The sequence below is a fragment of the Galeopterus variegatus genome, unplaced genomic scaffold (genome assembly GCF_000696425.1).
Source record: "Galeopterus variegatus unplaced genomic scaffold, G_variegatus-3.0.2 Scaffold3665, whole genome shotgun sequence".
In the NCBI taxonomy this organism is placed as follows: Eukaryota; Metazoa; Chordata; class Mammalia; order Dermoptera; family Cynocephalidae; genus Galeopterus; species Galeopterus variegatus.
The window spans coordinates 74474-92138 of NW_007729776.1; the positions used below are offsets into that span (position 1 = coordinate 74474).

The window sequence follows — 17665 nt, forward strand, 5'->3', positions numbered from 1 at the left end:
TTTAAAAATTGCCCAGTTTCAGGTATTCTATTATAGCAACACAAAACGGACTAAAATAGTGCGACCCACCTGGGGTCACAGTGGAGGCCAGTGGGGCTGGAAACTGCCCCAGGAGACTGGACCTGGCCATGCTGCAGAACCCACCTTCTTAGCCAGACTGGGGGGAATCTCAGTGTGAAAAGCATGCTGTCCTCAGGAAGGCTCTGTGACAGGGGCAAGGGTCATGGCTCAGTGGAGAGACCTTCCTAGCTGTTCCCATGTCCTGATCTCACACACGCCAACACTCGCAGATGGCAGTGCATCCCACACGTTTCTGGCCACGGTGACCATCAGCTGCAAGAGTGGGGAACGGACCTCTCTCTGCAGGGAGGGCCCTGCCTGAGCTCCTGTGGCAAACTCTTCATTCTTGCACCAATAGCAGCACCCAGGCACCCCTCACTCAGTTTCCAGGTCCACGTCACATCTGAATGGCCTGAGCCCCAGCTTGAAATGAGAACTTGGAGGCGTCGCTCCCACCTAACCCAGGGATGAGGCTCCTTTCAACATGTGGTCAGGTATCTGCCCTTGAACCTAAAAGGGCTCATGCCCCAGTCCCTGGGTATGTCTCCTTCCCTCTCTCTCTCTCTCTCTCTCTGCCTGACCCCCCATTCCTGCCTCAAGTGACCTGGGACAGGACAGACATAGCCCTCCCGACTCGGGGTGCCCTTCTTGTGGGATCTGTACATAAAGCTCTCTGAGCTGGCCCCCACTGAGGGGGCATATNAACCTAAAAGGGCTCATGCCCCAGTCCCTGGGTATGTCTCCTTCCCTCTCTCTCTCTCTCTCTCTCTGCCTGACCCCCCATTCCTGCCTCAAGTGACCTGGGACAGGACAGACATAGCCCTCCCGACTCGGGGTGCCCTTCTTGTGGGATCTGTACATAAAGCTCTCTGAGCTGGCCCCCACTGAGGGGGCATATAGACTTTGTGCCTTCCAGCTGAAGGACCAGGGGCTGCCCCAGGCTGGGTCTTCCCAGGGAACGCCTGACCCCCCATTCCTGCCTCAAGTGACCTGGGACAGGACAGACATAGCCCTCCCGACTCAGGGTGCCCTTCTTGTGGGATCTGTACATAAAGCTCTCTGAGCTGGCCCCCACTGAAGGGGCATACAGACTTTGTGCCTTCCAGCTGAAGGACCAGGGGCTGCCCCAGGCTGGGTCTTCCCAGGGAACCTGGGGGGACACAATGTTGGGTGATGGTCAGACAAGAGCCACAGGCGGCTGTCTGTATAAAAAAGCTTCTCACATGAGGGACTCCTGGTTGTTGGTCCCATGACCATGCGTTAGGTCGACCACCAGACAAATGAAATGATGTGCCCAGGAAAGGCACACAGAATACTGAGCCCCACACCCCAAGGGCTGGCTGCCAGCGCTCTGCTACACCAGCCCACTTGGCGGGGTTCTCAGGATGCAGCCCACCGTGGTAGCCCCGCACGAGGCAGCAAAACAGGTGCTCCCACATTCCCATCAACACCCCAGTGAGGCCGTGGCCACAGAGCCACTTAGCAGTCACCGCACTCCTCAGAATAGGCACAGGGATTCACATCTACTCCACCACGATGCTCAACGTCTGAGACATATGTCCAAGGGGGGAACTGGCACTGGAGCCCTGGCACCCCTGAGGACAGCTGTGCCCCAGTCCTGCCAGCTGAAAGAGGCCACACTCATCCTGCCGGGGACCACGCCTCACTCAGGGCCATTTCCCCACACAAGCGCTGGCTGCAGCATGGAAAGTGAATTTGTGTCAACAACCACCTGACCCTCAGCTGCTTCCCCAAGCACAAACTGTTGGGAGGTGTTCCAGCCACCAGTGAGAGGATACAAAATTCCTCCAAAGAACCACTGCGCCTGGCGCTGCAGCAGCAGAAGCCACTGGCTGTGGCTCCAGCTCCGGCTCCACCACAAACTTCACGACTTTGGAAAGTCACCTGACCTTCTGCACCTGTTTCTCCACCATTAAGATAACAAAAAGAGCTAAAAACAACACCAGCTCTAAAATATTCTAAGACACAAATAGAAAAGAAATGAAAGTGGAAGGAAAGATTAGGAGGCGAACAACCAAGCTGCTTCTCTTGTCAATCACAGACACTAACCACGAGGAATGTACTTGAGTCCCTCAAACAGCATGAAGGAAGCACAGCAGAGACACGTGGCCACACCTCTCCCATCATAAATTTCCAGGGCACCTTTCCCAGAAAACCAAGTAAACGAAGATTAAGCTGAAGGGCGGAAGTGAGGAAAACACGCTGGCATGCACTAGAAGTCCCCATTCCCTGCTGCCCTGCCCCACACTCCTGTCCCCACCTGAGTCCACAGGAGCAGGCTTTAAGGGCCAGGGCTATGGTCTGAACATGTGTCCCCTCCAAAGCTTGTGTGCAAGCTGGATCCCCAATGTGGCCATGTGGACAGGTGGGCCCTTTGGGAGGTGACTGGATCATGCGGGCCCTGCCCTCATGAGTGTATTAATCCATTCATGGAGTAACAGGTTAATGGATGAATGGTTACCATGGGAGTGGCACCAGTGGCTTTATAAATCAGCCCCCATACCACATCATGTCTTAATAAATAACCCAGTTTCAGGTATTCTGTGGTAAGAGACAGAAAACAGACTAATAGAGCCAGACAGTATGTACTTCAGGCTTTGTAGGCCACATGCTCTCTGCCACAACTACCCAACTCAGCCACTGTGGAGGGGAGGCGGCCAACCAGTACATCAACAGAGGGGTCTGGCTGTCCCAGTAAAACTCCATTTACAGAAACGTGGCAGCTGAATGGCCCACAGGCTGCAGGCTGCCTATTCCTGACACCTAGATCAGCAGTTTGTCACTAGGTCATCACTTTACAGACATGCTCCAAGATCTCCATCTTAAACCAACACATGCACCTGCCCTCATGTTCCTGTACCCCCGGTGACTGCTCCTGAGCTCCCCCCAAGCTCTCCCAGGCATCCTCAGACAGGCTCCCATTCCCACCACTCTCCATGTGAGTCTCATGGTCACCAGGAGCCCCCAGGAGGTCTGTAGGGAAAACAAAATGGATAAATGGTCAGGATCACTCAGATGTTCGGAATCTTGCTGAGCATGACCTAACCTGTTTGATGTAAATGTTAACTGTGCATGTGTACCCAGTTGTTCCTTGGTTATTGTCTGTAATTGTGCATGCGCACCCAGGTGTTCTTTGGTTGTCTGACTCGCACTCAGGTGTTCTTGGGTTATCAGACTTAAGTATAAAGGACAAACGGCTCTGATTCACAGTCTCCCCCCCACCCCCAGGAGGCCCCGGAGGAGGCCACGAGGGGACCACAACTGCTGCTGGAGGCTGTTGCTGCTAGGACCCCAGGGATGCCCCGGGACTGCCACTGCTAGAGGCTGCTGTAAGCCGCTGCTGCTGCTGAGGAAGCTGAGGACTGAGCTCATGTCAGAATGAAGCACATCAACCTTGCCAGTGTCTCCTAGGATCTTTTCCAATTACCTAGCTTGCGACCTGTATGTGAGGTGTCTGGTGATCCAGCGGCACATTAGGGGTCTGGTGACCTAGCCGGCATGTGAGGGGTCTGTGACCATCTGTACAACAGGTTTGAAGGGTCTGAGCCCTAGCCTGACAAGGTCACACCCAAAGCCTTGGCAGGTGCTGGCCTCTGCAATGCAAGTTCCCTCCTGAGGGTCAGCTGCAGCAAGTGGGTGTCATGGCACCATGCGCCACTGCCCACAGCCTACCGGTGCTTGTCCTTGGTCTCCTTGACCAAAAAATGTTCCTCTTTCACCTGACTGAGCCAGGGCACAGCTCTGGACTGTCCAGGAAAATACTCTCTTCCAAGGCAAGCAAACACAGTGCCACGATTAAACATCACCTCGCAGAGGCCTCCCAAATGCCCTTCCTCAGCACACGCTCTGTCAGACCTTCAGGCTCAGACACATACTCACCTGTGGCATCTCCCCTCCACACCTGACATGTATCCTGCCTTGACAAGCCACCGTCTGTCCCTCTTCTGATCACCTGTGGCATCTCCACTCCATACCTGACATGCACCCTGCCTTGACAAGCCACTGGGCCCAGGACTTCCCCTGGATTTCTGTCTTCCTGATTCTTCAAAGAACCCATTGGGAAGACCTGGCAACTGTGCACCGTCCTCCATCTGCACAGCCACACCACTGTCCTAGGCACAGTCATCTGAATTGGATAACCTCTCAGGCACTCCCCTGGCTTCACCCTGCCCCCACCACTGATTTCCCTCCAATGTCCAGTGAGACAGTCATGAAACAAATGAGCAAACATCATTCCCTTCCCAATGTACCTGCAGTAAAATCTGAACTCCTCACCATCGCCTACAAGTGCCCCATGGCCTGCAGCCTCATCATCTGCCCTTTCTTCCATTTCCTCTGCTGCTGCAGCCTCCACACTGCTCAGGGCTCCCTACCCACTGCTCCTCCTGGAACTCTGAACGGTGGCTTCCCTCTGAGGTCTCTGCTTGCCTTCCTGGTGTGGCCTCCCCAGCCACAGCACTCACATCCCCAAGGGCTAGTCCATGTGCTTCCAGGGCTGCCAGCTGAGTCTGCACACCAGCGACAGGGGTGGCACATCAGGGCACCCAGCGATTCTGTGTAAGCATGGGCAGCCGTTCCCTCACCTGCTCCTGGCGGTCGGGTCGGGCTCAGTTCCTGGACAGCATTGCCTGCTTCCCCTGCCGCAGTCCAGAACCTCCCTCCAGCAGTGCACATGGAATGTGGAGGTCTGTGCTGACCCAAGAAAATGGAGCTGAGTCAGGGAGGGAGGTCAAGGCACAGTGCCTGCAGTGCATGAGGCCAGTGTGCACAGGTGGCGCTGGGGAGGTCACGGTCATGGGACTGCACACCGATGCAGTTTGCAGAGGGTCTCTTCAGTGTTTCCAGCAGACGCGCGCCCCTTGAGAGGACTTGATGTTAGGTAAACACCCTATTTTTAGTTAATTTCCAAAGTGACAGACCAAGCAACGTTGAGCACACCGTCCGCCACCTCCTGCTCATAGGGAGGCTGGAATAATAACAGTGTCTCCAGTGTGCCTAGTAGGGGTGGCACGGCTGCTGGCTTTCCCCTGGCCTGCTCTTCACCCACCCAGACCCTCTTCCACTCCCTCAGGGGCTCCCCTCTGGCTGGGAGGTCCAGACATGCTAACTGGGGGGCTTCATCGCAACACCACGGCTCTTCACGTGGCATGTGCTGACCTCTCAGGGAGGAGAACTAAGACTTTACACTGTCCCTACTGCATTTCCTCCAAAGGGCTGACCTTAAAGTCTCTCCTGCTGCTTTCTTTCCAGCTGGTTCAGGGGTTCAGATTCTGCAGGTCTGGGCAGGGCCTGAGAATGTGCATTTCCAACCAGTCCCCAGACAATGCCAGGGCTGGTCTAGGAGACCCTGGTGATATACGCCTGTGATCCAGTCCTGTCAGAGCTTGATGACTCTCCCCAGGCCTCGTCTGTATGATGATGGTGACACTGACACCAGGCCACCATGTGGATTCTGGGAAATAAAGCATGTGGAGCACATGCACCTGCTGGCTGAAACCTCCCCTTTCTGAGGACACTCAGTCTCAGCCACAGACCTGCAAGAAGCCCTCCCAGCAATGCTCATGTGAATTTCAGATTTTCCCCATAAGGCCAACTTTTAACCTCACTTCCCGAACCTTAAGACAACTGTCAACACTCTGCACCCCACAGCTTTCCTGCTGGCCTCCCATAAACCTCACTGGGCACAAATGAAATCAAACAAGTAACTGATAATTGGGGAACATCTGGTCAATACGTGGCAAGATGTTACAGTATACTGTTAATTAAAAAACAAAAAAACGTTAAAAGCAGCAAGAAATTTACACACATAGATTTACATACAAATATGATGAGGAGAGACTGTGGGTGTAGGTGCACACATGTGCAAATATAGATGGGTGGAAGGGGGAGGAGAATGAATAAGCAAATGCTTGAATGTGTGTCCAGAAAGACAGGGTCTACACCAGAAAATAGATTATAGCCATCTCTGGATGGGATTATGGGTGATTCTTTTTGCTCAATACGTGTGCAAATATAGATGGGTGGAAGGGGGAGGAGAATGAATAAGCAAATGCTTGAATGTGTGTCCAGAAAGACAGGGTCTAGACCAGAAAATAGATTATAGCCATCTCTGGATGGGATTATGGGTGATTCTTTTTGCTCAATAACTTCTCTGTGCATTCCAGTCGTCTACCATAACTGAGCCCAATAAAGAATTCCACGCCTTGACCACACAAGTCACAATTGAGTCTGACTAGGAAGTGGTCACAGCACACATGGAATCCCACAATCCCACCAACAACTCTCCACTTCCTGTCCCTGCACCCCCTCGTCCCACTCCCGGCTCCCACTTCAGACGTCACCTCTTTGTGGACCTCAGACTCTCCCAAAACACTCTTACCTCCTAGTCCCCTCCCTAACTCCCCAGACCTTGGTCCTCTCCTCTTCTGACCCTCCCTTTCTCCTTCTGGGTAAACTTCTTACCCCTTGGAAAGAGCCCCCTCACCCCCAACTCAGAAACTCCCTTATCCTTATTCCTGCTTGTGAAAAAAACTTTCACTGCTTAATAAATGGGAGGCAGTTGTCCCTCCCATCCCTTTAGGGTGTCTCCTTTTGGTCAACCCACAGAAAAAACCCAAAGGGTTTTTCCTCTGCTCTCATGCCACAATCACACACAAGCCTTCTGTGACCAAACGTGTGTGGGGTTTCCCACACACACCAAGGAAGCAATCAGTTCTGCAGCGGTCATCAACACAGTATCCTCTAATCAATTCAATTCCAACACTATCTACCTGGAGACAGCTTCAGATCCCACAGGTTGAGAATTCAGTCTCAAAGACTTCTCTCCCCACTTCTAATGCCAATTGCAAGCACCAGGTTGTGACCTGTGCTTCTGACCAACCGGGTATAAAGTGGGGTATGCATCACCCCCTCCTTGCTAAAGCAGCTCACAGAACTCAGGGAAATACTTACTTACATTTACTGGTTTATTACAAAGGATATTACAAGGTGTAAGAAAATAATCTAAGTGATTCATTTTCAGAAATGACTTATTTGAGGGTGTTTTAACTGATTCAGGCCCAGCCCAAAAGTTGTCTGACTGGTCCAGCCCATTCCCGGAAGGTATCTGAACAGATAGAGCTCTCCTTGAGATGGCAATTAGTTACTAGTCCCCATTGTTTTCCTCATTCCCTGATGTTTCTCCTTTCACAGGGCTTAAGCAGGCCTTTTTCACAGGCTTGTCCTGAGCCCCCAGAAAAAAGAATTCCTTGCAAGGGGGTAATAAATTTTAGGCACCATTTAGGAAGATTGTGCACCCTGTAGTACTCGTCCAACGAGGAAGTGGGGGGAGGGACTTGCGTACTAAGGAATAAATTGCTTGCTACAGCCCTTTTCTATGTGCCTGTCCCGTTCACAGACATCCAGACCTGCAAGGCCATTATTAAAGTCTTGCTTTGCTGTACCTTGTGTCTCCATGTCCATCCTTTGGAATTGGATGGGTGAGGGTATTTCTCACAGGATACAGATGAAGAGACGCATAGGGTGAGGTATGCGGGAAGGGGAGTGGAGCTTCTATGCCCTCCTGCCCCTTGATCAGCCATCAGGAAGCTGAAACCTCCACATGTTCAGCTATCAGGAAGCTCCTGAAACCCAGTCCTTTGGGGTTTTTATGGGGACTTCATTACATAGGCATGATTGATTGGCCTCTGGTGATTAACTTATCCTTCAGCCCCTCTCTCCTCCCTGGAGATTTTGGGGTGGGGCTGAATGTCCCAATCCTCTAATTCTGTTTTGGTCTTTCTGGTGACCAGCCCCCAGAGTGAAGCTACCTAGGGGATGCCAGACACCAGCCTACTCATTAGCATACAAAAGACACCACTTGAGCAATTCTAAGGATTTCAGGAGTTGTATGCCAGGGAAGGGGGACAAAGACCAAACATACATTTCACACAGTCATGAATGAGACCCAGTCTCCAGATTTTACAAGGCACAGTCACTGGCCTTCCACCTGAGACTGTCAATGCATACCTCCAAAATTGACTCAGAGGTGCAGGGGACTATCTACAAAGCACATCTAGTTTCTTTTGAGAAGTTAAAAGAGGTTTTAGCTTTTTTCTTCTACTAAGCTGCATGAGACACCTCTGAAATGCTGCAGACTCTGCCCTCTCTTGCAGACCACCTACATTGGTGGAATCTGTTAACCTTGCACAATAATGTTTTTTTTCTTTTCTTTTCTTTGCATGTTCATGGCGGTAGGTTTGAGTTGACAAGACTGTTGTTTCTCCAATACATGGAAACACCCCCCGTGCCTCCAATTAGATGTCCCCCACTTCAGGTTTGCCATTGTGTGTCCAACCCAAATTCCTTCCCTCACTGCCCCACACCTTCATTTCACACGTTCCTTAATTCCCCACCACGTTCTCCTGACCCCAACAACCCCTAGGCCCTCCCATCCCCCACCATCCCGCAAGGCCCCAACATCCCCTCAAAACCACACCATCCCACTTGGCCCCACAAGATCCCCTCCAGGCTCCATGCCATCCCCTCTGAACCCCACCATCCCCTCCAAACCCACCATCCCCTTCTAGGCCCCACCTTCCCTCTGGACCCTCCACCATCCCCTCTAGGCCCCCCACCTTCCCCCTCCACTACTCACCACGCCCAGCCGCCCCTCCACATCCCACAGTCCCCCAGGACCCCGCTCTGGTCCTTCTGCCCCTTTCTCAGCCGACCCTCGTCCCACCATGGTCCCCCAGCCCCCGGGGTTTGGAAAGAGGACGGCTCATCACCGCCTCAGCCTCGGCGGGCGGCCAGTGCCGAGGCAGAGCGAGAAGGGCTCGGGTACAGGCTCAGTCGCAGGCGACAGCTGCTGCTCACCTGAGGCGCTGCGGGAAGCTGCAGGAAGGCCAGACGCAGACAGCGACGGACAAGAACCGCAAATGCCGGAAGCGAACAGAGACGGTCAAAACCGCTGTGAGCACTTCTGCGCCTGCGCGGGGCGGGGACGGGTCGTGGCCGCATGCGTGCAGGGCGGTGCACTAACAATCGGGTCCGGCGGGAATGCAGCGCCCTTCAGCTCCTGGTTCCGGGACTGTCGCCCGTTTCAGCCCCGGCCGGAAATGAGGACGGGGCCTGGGCATCCGGGCAGGGTCTGCTCGGCCGTCAAGGAGGAGCTACAGTTTTACGTACCGCCATCTTTAACGCTCCCTGCTTCCGCGCTCCCCGCGTAAGCTCCGGCTTCTCCCCAGAGGCTGCTCGGGAAGCAGGTGAGGGCCGCTGGGACGGGCTGCTGAGGGGGTATGAAAGGGTTTCGGGCGGGAGTGGGCACCTGAAGACCCGTCTGCAGGAGGCTTCTCCTCTCCGCGAGGCTCGCAGGCCACGGTCATCAGGAACAGAGGGGCGGCGTGGCACAGGTGTGAGAGCCGGACCCGTCCTCGGCCGTCACAGACCTGCGGGTTTCGCGCGCCCGGTGGCTCCCTCGCCTGCATTGAGAGGTTACCGCCAGGTCGTGCTCGGGGGTCATTCTGAAGAATATTGCCACTTCCTCGAGGTCATTGCGGAAAGGAGGCGCCTCGTTCTCGGGAAAGTGTTGCAGGGGGCCGCCTCCGTGTCCCTTTAGCACCTGCGGGAGGACGGGGTACTGTCGAGGCCCCAGCCAGAAGGCAGCGTCCCTGCTCCAGGGTCCATCCAGAAATTAAGCTGGTCCTCACCCCTGTGGACCAGATCTGGGACATGTCTGTTCTGAGCCTCATGCTTGGGCGTCCCCAGGGACTGCTCCTCCTGTGAGGGTCTGATGGAGTCCTGGCCACCCACGGCCATATGCCGGCTCCCTGTTCTCGGGTGAGACCCAGCAAGGACGGGGACTCTGGATCCACCGAGAGGGAGGACGGGGGACAGCATGTTGGTGCATTTGACTTGCAGCACACCTGCCAGGGACCAGGAGCCCGGTGGTGGTGTTGAGACCGGGTTTTTTAGACCATCCCAGCCTCCCCTCAAGTGAAGGCCAGGACACGTGAGCCCTTGGGGTCTGGTCTGCCTGACTCTGGAGGCTAATCGGTGCCTGTCACAGGCCAGCCCTCTACCCTACCCTGCGGGTGGTCCTGCCAGTGGCAGGGTTGGCCACTGAGCAGGGGTTTGGCAGAAAGCTTCCATCAAGGGAGCCCTCCATCAGTGACCATTTCTCCCTATCAAAAGGGAAGCCTGCTAGGCTCCTGTCTGTCTCCTGGGAAGGGAGGGGCGATGTCTGCTCTGTTCCCTGTTGCACACAGTAGGTGCTCCATCACTCTGAGGGAGAGAACAAGCAAAGTCTGTCCCCTGTTCAGCCTTCATAGGGATCCCGCAGCATGTCAACCCGTAGCTCCTGCACTGATGTGCTCCCTATTTTGTGTGGGTCTCTTCCTGCTGAAACAATTCTCAGGAACGGCAGGTGCAGCCAGCCCAGCCTCACATGCAGCTGGGCACGGAGGACTGAGGTGCACGGCCCATGTGAGAGCAAGTGGCTCACTATGCCCCTGTTCTGAACAGGTGGGAATGGATTCTCATTAGGACCTGCTCTCTTCCCTGAAGCCCCAACCCTGTGCTCAGCTCTGTGACTCTTTCTTCCTGCAGCGCGAGCCCCAGGCTTCGGCCCTCTGGCGAGAATCACAAGGTGTGTGGGGCCAGGGTTCTGCCAGGCTCCTTCCCCATTACCTACAGTCCACTCACACCTCCAGCTGGTCCTGGGGTCCACTATCCCCATCACAACAGGGGAGGCTGCATCTATATGTACAGGAGGGTGGCACATCTGTGCTCTGGACAATACCTGCTATGACTCTTACTGGGACTGGCTGACTCTCAACTAGAGTAGAAGCCCAGGAGGGCGGGAATTTGTTCTGTTTTATGGACAGAACAAATTTATTTGTGCTAATGCCTGGAAAAGTGATTGTACACAGCAGGCACTTCATATATGTTTGTTGAATGAACGAACCCCAGTGAGTACCTCCCCAGATACCTGAGTGGACCTGGGCCTGCCCTCGGGGACCTCTAGCTGGAATCTCAAACCTCTCCTACAAATGCAGAAACAGCTTTGCAAGAGCCCAGGGACAAATGAGCGCTAAGGCAGGGGCTGCTTCATGGTGGAGAGGGAAATAATCAGCATGAGCGACCGCAGCCCTTCCATGGGTCCTTTCCACAGGGCCAGGCACTGGGCAGCCATTTTACATGGCTTGTCCCATGTGGTCCCTCAATGACCCTCTGGATTTAACCCCTTTGACACCCCAACTTTTCAGAGGAGCAAACATCTAGGTGCAGTGACAGTCTCAAGCTAGTCGGTGCCGGGTCACCTCTGTGCCGTGGAAGGGCGGTGCTCACCCAGCAGCAGGTCCAGCACCCGCTGGGTGGAGGTGAGGGCTCAGCAGGAGCAAAGGAAGATGGCAGTATGGTAGAGGTTGCTGCCCAAGTGGCTGCAGCCGGTGCTCCAGCAGCTTCTCCAGCATACCTGTCTGGACCGTCCCCACGCAGCAAGTTTCTCTCTGGGGTGAGTCAGGCGACATCATGGACTACCAGGGACTGGGGCTAGAGCTCAGACCAATCCATCGGTGATGTGGCCAGAGTTGGGACATTAGTGTCCCAGCAGAAAAGTGCTGTCCATGTCAAAAGAAGAATTTAAGGTGGAAAAATAATTTTAAATTTTGTACCTTCAATTAATTTGTTGTCTGAGTGATGATAGCACCTCCCTGTCAAAGAGCATTATTCCCGAGAGTCCTCACAAAACATCTCCATGGTAGAGATGGGGACACAGGTTAGGGATGTCAAGGGGCGGCTCAAGGTCATGTAGGTCGGACCCAGAACCTTCAAACACTATACCTGTGTGGTCTTCCTTCTGCTCCCAACCTGGGGAGAGGCCTGGGGACCCTCTTTCATGCCAAGTTTGGAGACAGTCTACAGACACACTCGATGAGAGCCCTTGTGGTCTCAAAAGTCAGACGCATATCTTCCCTTTAAAGGCTGTATTGACAACATCAGGCTAATGCGGTCACAAGTGCAGCAAAGAAGCAGATAAATGCCTGGAGATTTCTGGGTGGGGAAAACTCCACAGGGCCAAGGATCTGAGCAGCAGAGTCGAGGAGAGCACACCCATTGGCCAGTCAACAACTGAAAGGACCTAACTGGGGCAACTCCAAATTAGAGCCACAGTGATATTTCATTTGCCTGCCTAACACCAGATTGGCAAACATTAAAAAGAAGGGTGACCCCGAGGGCCAGGTGGGATGCAGGGAAGCAGCCCTTGTCTAAACTGTATGTAGACAGCAGTTTAAAATGTTAAATATGGGCTGGCCGTTCAGCTCACTTGGCTAGAGCATGGTGCTGATAACATCAAGGTCAAGGGTTTGGATCTCAGTCCTGGGCAGCCACCAAAAAAGGAAAGAAAAAAAAAAAGTTGAATGTGACGCTGTCAGCCCAACCATCCCATCCTGGAGGATCAAGATACTAGGATACAAGTAAGGCCTTTGGGAAAGGAATCTCACCTGTCCATCACCTTGGTAACCAGCCTCACTCCTGGAATACAATGGATGTGGTAGGGTCAGTTCCCAGCTCCCAACGTGGAAGGGTCTAGGTGACATGTTCCATGCGAGAAGTCACAGAGACACATGAATGAGTGCCCACACTTTTTGTGTCAAAACCCTGAGTGTGATGAGATGTGGAAGGAGAATCAGGCCCACAGCTGCTGGGTCTGCTGCGGGTGGGAGTAAGAAAAACAGCAGCAAATGCAAAGATACCCAAGCTCTAATTTCAGATGAAAGTGCAGAGACCCTGAGTCCCACAAATACAGGAAAAGTAGCAGTGCCCTGGCCAAGGCTGGGGCTGAGTGCTGGGCAAATGCAAAGATACCCAAGCTCTAATTTCAGATGAAAGTGCAGAGACACTGAGTCCCACAAATACAGGAAAAGTAGCAGTGCCCTGGCCAAGGCTGGGGCTGAGTGCTGGGTGGGATGGCCTGGATTCCTCTGGGAGTGGGAGTGCTGGACTCTTGGCAGGAAGGTCCTGGAAGGGCAGCGTCGGGTCCCTGGCTGTCCTCCATCTCGGGGCCTGGGCTGTCACACCCTAGTGCCTGCTATCCCCCACCTGCAGAGGAGAGGGTGTAGATGCCCCTGTCACCAGGTCCTTGCCCATTTCCTGGGTTGGGCACTGCACACAGTGCCCAGCAGCTGGACAGGAGGATGCAGAACCTTGCAGGGGGACGTCTCCATGCAACCTTCTCCACATCAGGCAGATCCCATGTCTGCACAGACTCCAGCCCAGCAGGAAACAGGGCAGTGCAGGTCTGGCAGATAAGATGGGGGAATGGCACCACACAGAGTTTGAAAAGCCACCATGCCAGCCACGACCTGGGCTGTGAAAATGCTCTTTGGACACTTCGGTGGCTCTTCTGTGGAGGCTGAGAGAAAAGCCACCTGTCCTAGGTCATGCTGCTGTAGGCAAATGGCATAACCAGGCTTTCAAGGGCCTGGCCCAGATCACTTCACCTGGGGGCTGCATCCTCTCTTGAGTCCACTCCCACCTCTTTCTTGTCTGGGGTTGGGATCCCAGGGCTGCCCTCAAACCCTGCCAGCTTTTTGCAGTGGCTACTGGAGACTCTCTTAGATACCCCCTACTGAGGAGTTGAGACCGAAACATAGACCAGGTCCTCGCTTCTCCATTGCTGGGACTCCACAATGGCAGGGTAGGGACATGGGGTGGGGTCTGGTATTATGCCTTCCTGACTGGTGGCACTATGCCACAGGTGGGGATGCCCCTACTCAGCACTAAGTGGGAGCTGACAGGTAAGGGCCGTGGTGGGGAACTGTGACATGTCTTCTGTCCATGTGAGTCTGGTGAGTATTAGTTCTTACAGGTGGCAAATACTTGGCTCATTACCATGTGAAGGTTGTGGAATTAAAATTTAGAATTTCCTTGGGCCAGATCAGTAGATTGTCACAAGTTGACTAGCACAGTCACAAGTTAATTAAGGTCGTTCATTCATGTGGGTGGAAGTAGATATGCTATCAGCCATAATTCACTGCAGTTTCCTCTTATGAGACCAGAATTGCTCAGAGATATTTATCCTGGGGATCCTGTGATAGTTGGAAGATTGAGGATGGTGGCTACTGTATGGGATAATCTAAGAATAGCATTATAATGAATATGTCTGACTTAACAATTATTACAAAAATGAAAGAAAAGATAAATATGTTTCAAAAATGAAGGTATAATATAGACATACACAGATTAACAAAACTGAGAGAACTTCTTTCTAGCAGACCTGCCTCATGAGATATATAAAAAGTTCTTCAGGCTGGAAGGAAATTTTAATACCAATTCTTCCCAAACTCTCCAAAAAAAAAAGACATTGTAGAGACACTGTGCAACTCATTCCCTGAGTCAGTATTACCATGATACCAGGACCTTACAAAAACATCACAAGAAAAGAAAAGTTCAGAAGAATGTATCTTGACTATAAAGCCAACATCATATACAAAATAGAATCAAGCAACANTGGAAGGAGAATCAGGCCCACAGCTGCTGGGTCTGCTGCGGGTGGGAGTAAGAAAAACAGCAAATGCAAAGATACCCAAGCTCTAATTTCAGATGAAAGTGCAGAGACCCTGAGTCCCACAAATACAGGAAAAGTAGCAGTGCCCTGGCCAAGGCTGGGGCTGAGTGCTGGGTGGGATGGCCTGGATTCCTCTGGGAGTGGGAGTGCTGGACTCTTGGCAGGAAGGTCCTGGAAGGGCAGCGTCGGGTCCCTGGCTGTCCTCCATCTCGGGGCCTGGGCTGTCACACCCTAGTGCCTGCTATCCCCCACCTGCAGAGGAGAGGGTGTAGATGCCCCTGTCACCAGGTCCTTGCCCATTTCCTGGGTTGGGCACTGCACACAGTGCCCAGCAGCTGGACAGGAGGATGCAGAACCTTGCAGGGGGACGTCTCCATGCAACCTTCTCCACATCAGGCAGATCCCATGTCTGCACAGACTCCAGCCCAGCAGGAAACAGGGCAGTGCAGGTCTGGCAGATAAGATGGGGGAATGGCACCACACAGAGTTTGAAAAGCCACCATGCCAGCCACGACCTGGGCTGTGAAAATGCTCTTTGGACACTTCGGTGGCTCTTCTGTGGAGGCTGAGAGAAAAGCCACCTGTCCTAGGTCATGCTGCTGTAGGCAAATGGCATAACCAGGCTTTCAAGGGCCTGGCCCAGATCACTTCACCTGGGGGCTGCATCCTCTCTTGAGTCCACTCCCACCTCTTTCTTGTCTGGGGTTGGGATCCCAGGGCTGCCCTCAAACCCTGCCAGCTTTTTGCAGTGGCTACTGGAGACTCTCTTAGACACCCCCTACTGAGGAGTTGAGACCGAAACATAGACCAGGTCCTCGCTTCTCCATTGCTGGGACTCCACAATGGCAGGGTAGGGACATGGGGTGGGGTCTGGTATTATGCCTTCCTGACTGGTGGCACTATGCCACAGGTGGGGATGCCCCTACTCAGCACTAAGTGGGAGCTGACAGGTAAGGGCCGTGGTGGGGAACTGTGACATGTCTTCTGTCCATGTGAGTCTGGTGAGTATTAGTTCTTACAGGTGGCAAATACTTGGCTCATTACCATGTGAAGGTTGTGGAATTAAAATTTAGAATTTCCTTGGGCCAGATCAGTAGATTGTCACAAGTTGACTAGCACAGTCACAAGTTAATTAAGGTCGTTCATTCATGTGGGTGGAAGTAGATATGCTATCAGCCATAATTCACTGCAGTTTCCTCTTATGAGACCAGAATTGCTCAGAGATATTTATCCTGGGGATCCTGTGATAGTTGGAAGATTGAGGATGGTGGCTACTGTATGGGATAATCTAAGAATAGCATTATAATGAATATGTCTGACTTAACAATTATTACAAAAATGAAAGAAAAGATAAATATGTTTCAAAAATGAAGGTATAATATAGACATACACAGATTAACAAAACTGAGAGAACTTCTTTCTAGCAGACCTGCCTCATGAGATATATAAAAAGTTCTTCAGGCTGGAAGGAAATTTTAATACCAATTCTTCCCAAACTCTCCAAAAAAAAAAGACATTGTAGAGACACTGTGCAACTCATTCCCTGAGTCAGTATTACCATGATACCAGGACCTTACAAAAACATCACAAGAAAAGAAAAGTTCAGAAGAATGTATCTTGACTATAAAGCCAACATCATATACAAAATAGAATCAAGCAACATATAAATAATAATTATACCCCATGCCAAAGTTGCATTTATCCTAGCATTACAAGTTTGGTTAATAGCCAAAAATTATTTAATATAATACACCATATCAATAAAATAATAAAGCCACATGACTATCTCAAGAGATGGACAAAACAACTTTGACAGGATCCAACATCCTTCCATGAAGAAAACATCCAACAAATTAGGAATAGAAGGGAACATCCTCAGACTGATAAAGGGCATATGAAAAACCCACTGCTAACATCCTTCTTAATCATGAAAACTTGGATACTCATTTTCTAATATCAGGAACAAAACAAATACGTCGACTCTCACCACATCTATTCATTGTACTAGACAGGACAAGTGGCAACAGAACTAAATAAAAATCATCTAGATTGGAAAGAAAGAAGTACAGTTATCTTTATTTTTATTGACATTTTGTATTAAGGAATTTACTAACAAGTATTAGAGTTCAGAAAAGTAGCAGCATATGGGATCAGTATACAAAAATCAATTATATTTCTGCACACAAGAATGAATAGTACAAATATGAAATTGAAGAAACAATTCTAGTCACCATAGAATCAAAAGTAGTATCCTTAGAAGTTTTTAACAATGGAAGCACACTCTTGAACACTGAAAAGTACAACACATGGCTAGTGTGGAAACTTAGGTATTGTCCCTGAGCCTACTCTTTTTGGCTCTGAGAACTTTATTTCACAGGGGGAGAAATCAGATTGCATTATTGGCCTTTATATTATTGGAGGTGGGCTCAGGGTGAGGGCTGCACAATCACATGTGTATTAGTGTCTCCATTTTTGTTGATAGAAGGCAGACCCACAGAGGGGATGACAAATTGGTGATAGGTGAGTCACTGATTTCTCACGCTCAACCCCTGCCAATCTTCTTGTGTTTAAAGGATCCCCACATACCATACCAATAAGTGCAAAAGAGATAGGCACAGTATCCAGGAGTTCAAGGAAGGCGGGGCAGTAGATTCTAAATAAGATTCTGAGACAAGAGGGATCTCAGAAGATCAAGGTTGAGTCTCCTGGATCTGCAAAGAGTCACAAGGGGCAATTGTAGAATCAGAGAAGACCCAGGAATTTGAACACTGTAGGACACAGATTAGGAAAAGCGAGAACTGGAAATACGTCTTCGGTGACAGTCCAGATTAGGATAGATGGAACACGGGAGTTTGTGGGCAAAAAGTTATCAGGCACTACAAGTATAAATTGACACAAGAATTAAGGAATGCTCTTACCCTATGATCTTGCTATTTTATTTCACCATACCACTACAGTTATTTTTAACTGTAATGTAATCCATTGAAACTCACAAATTAGTTTGTTGGATAAACTTGTTTATTTATTTATTTA

At 51.5% G+C, this 17665-nt stretch overlaps 1 protein-coding gene and 1 long non-coding RNA gene across 2 annotated transcripts in view; one reads left to right on the top strand and one right to left on the bottom strand.

The window, feature by feature from the left end:
• Positions 1–9015, bottom strand: part of LOC103601288 (synaptosomal-associated protein 47-like) — a 45606-nt gene extending 36591 nt beyond the window's left edge. Inside the window, 1 exon segment of the mRNA XM_008585677.1 lies at positions 8938–9015. The gene's annotated coding sequence lies outside the window, so the exon portion shown is untranslated.
• Positions 9016–9246: 231 nt separating this feature from the next.
• Positions 9247–17665, top strand: part of LOC103601289 — a 58803-nt gene continuing 50384 nt past the window's right edge. The window contains exon 1 of the long non-coding RNA XR_551443.1: positions 9247–9326. This is a non-coding gene — a long non-coding RNA (uncharacterized LOC103601289). The remainder of the gene's footprint in view (positions 9327–17665) is intronic.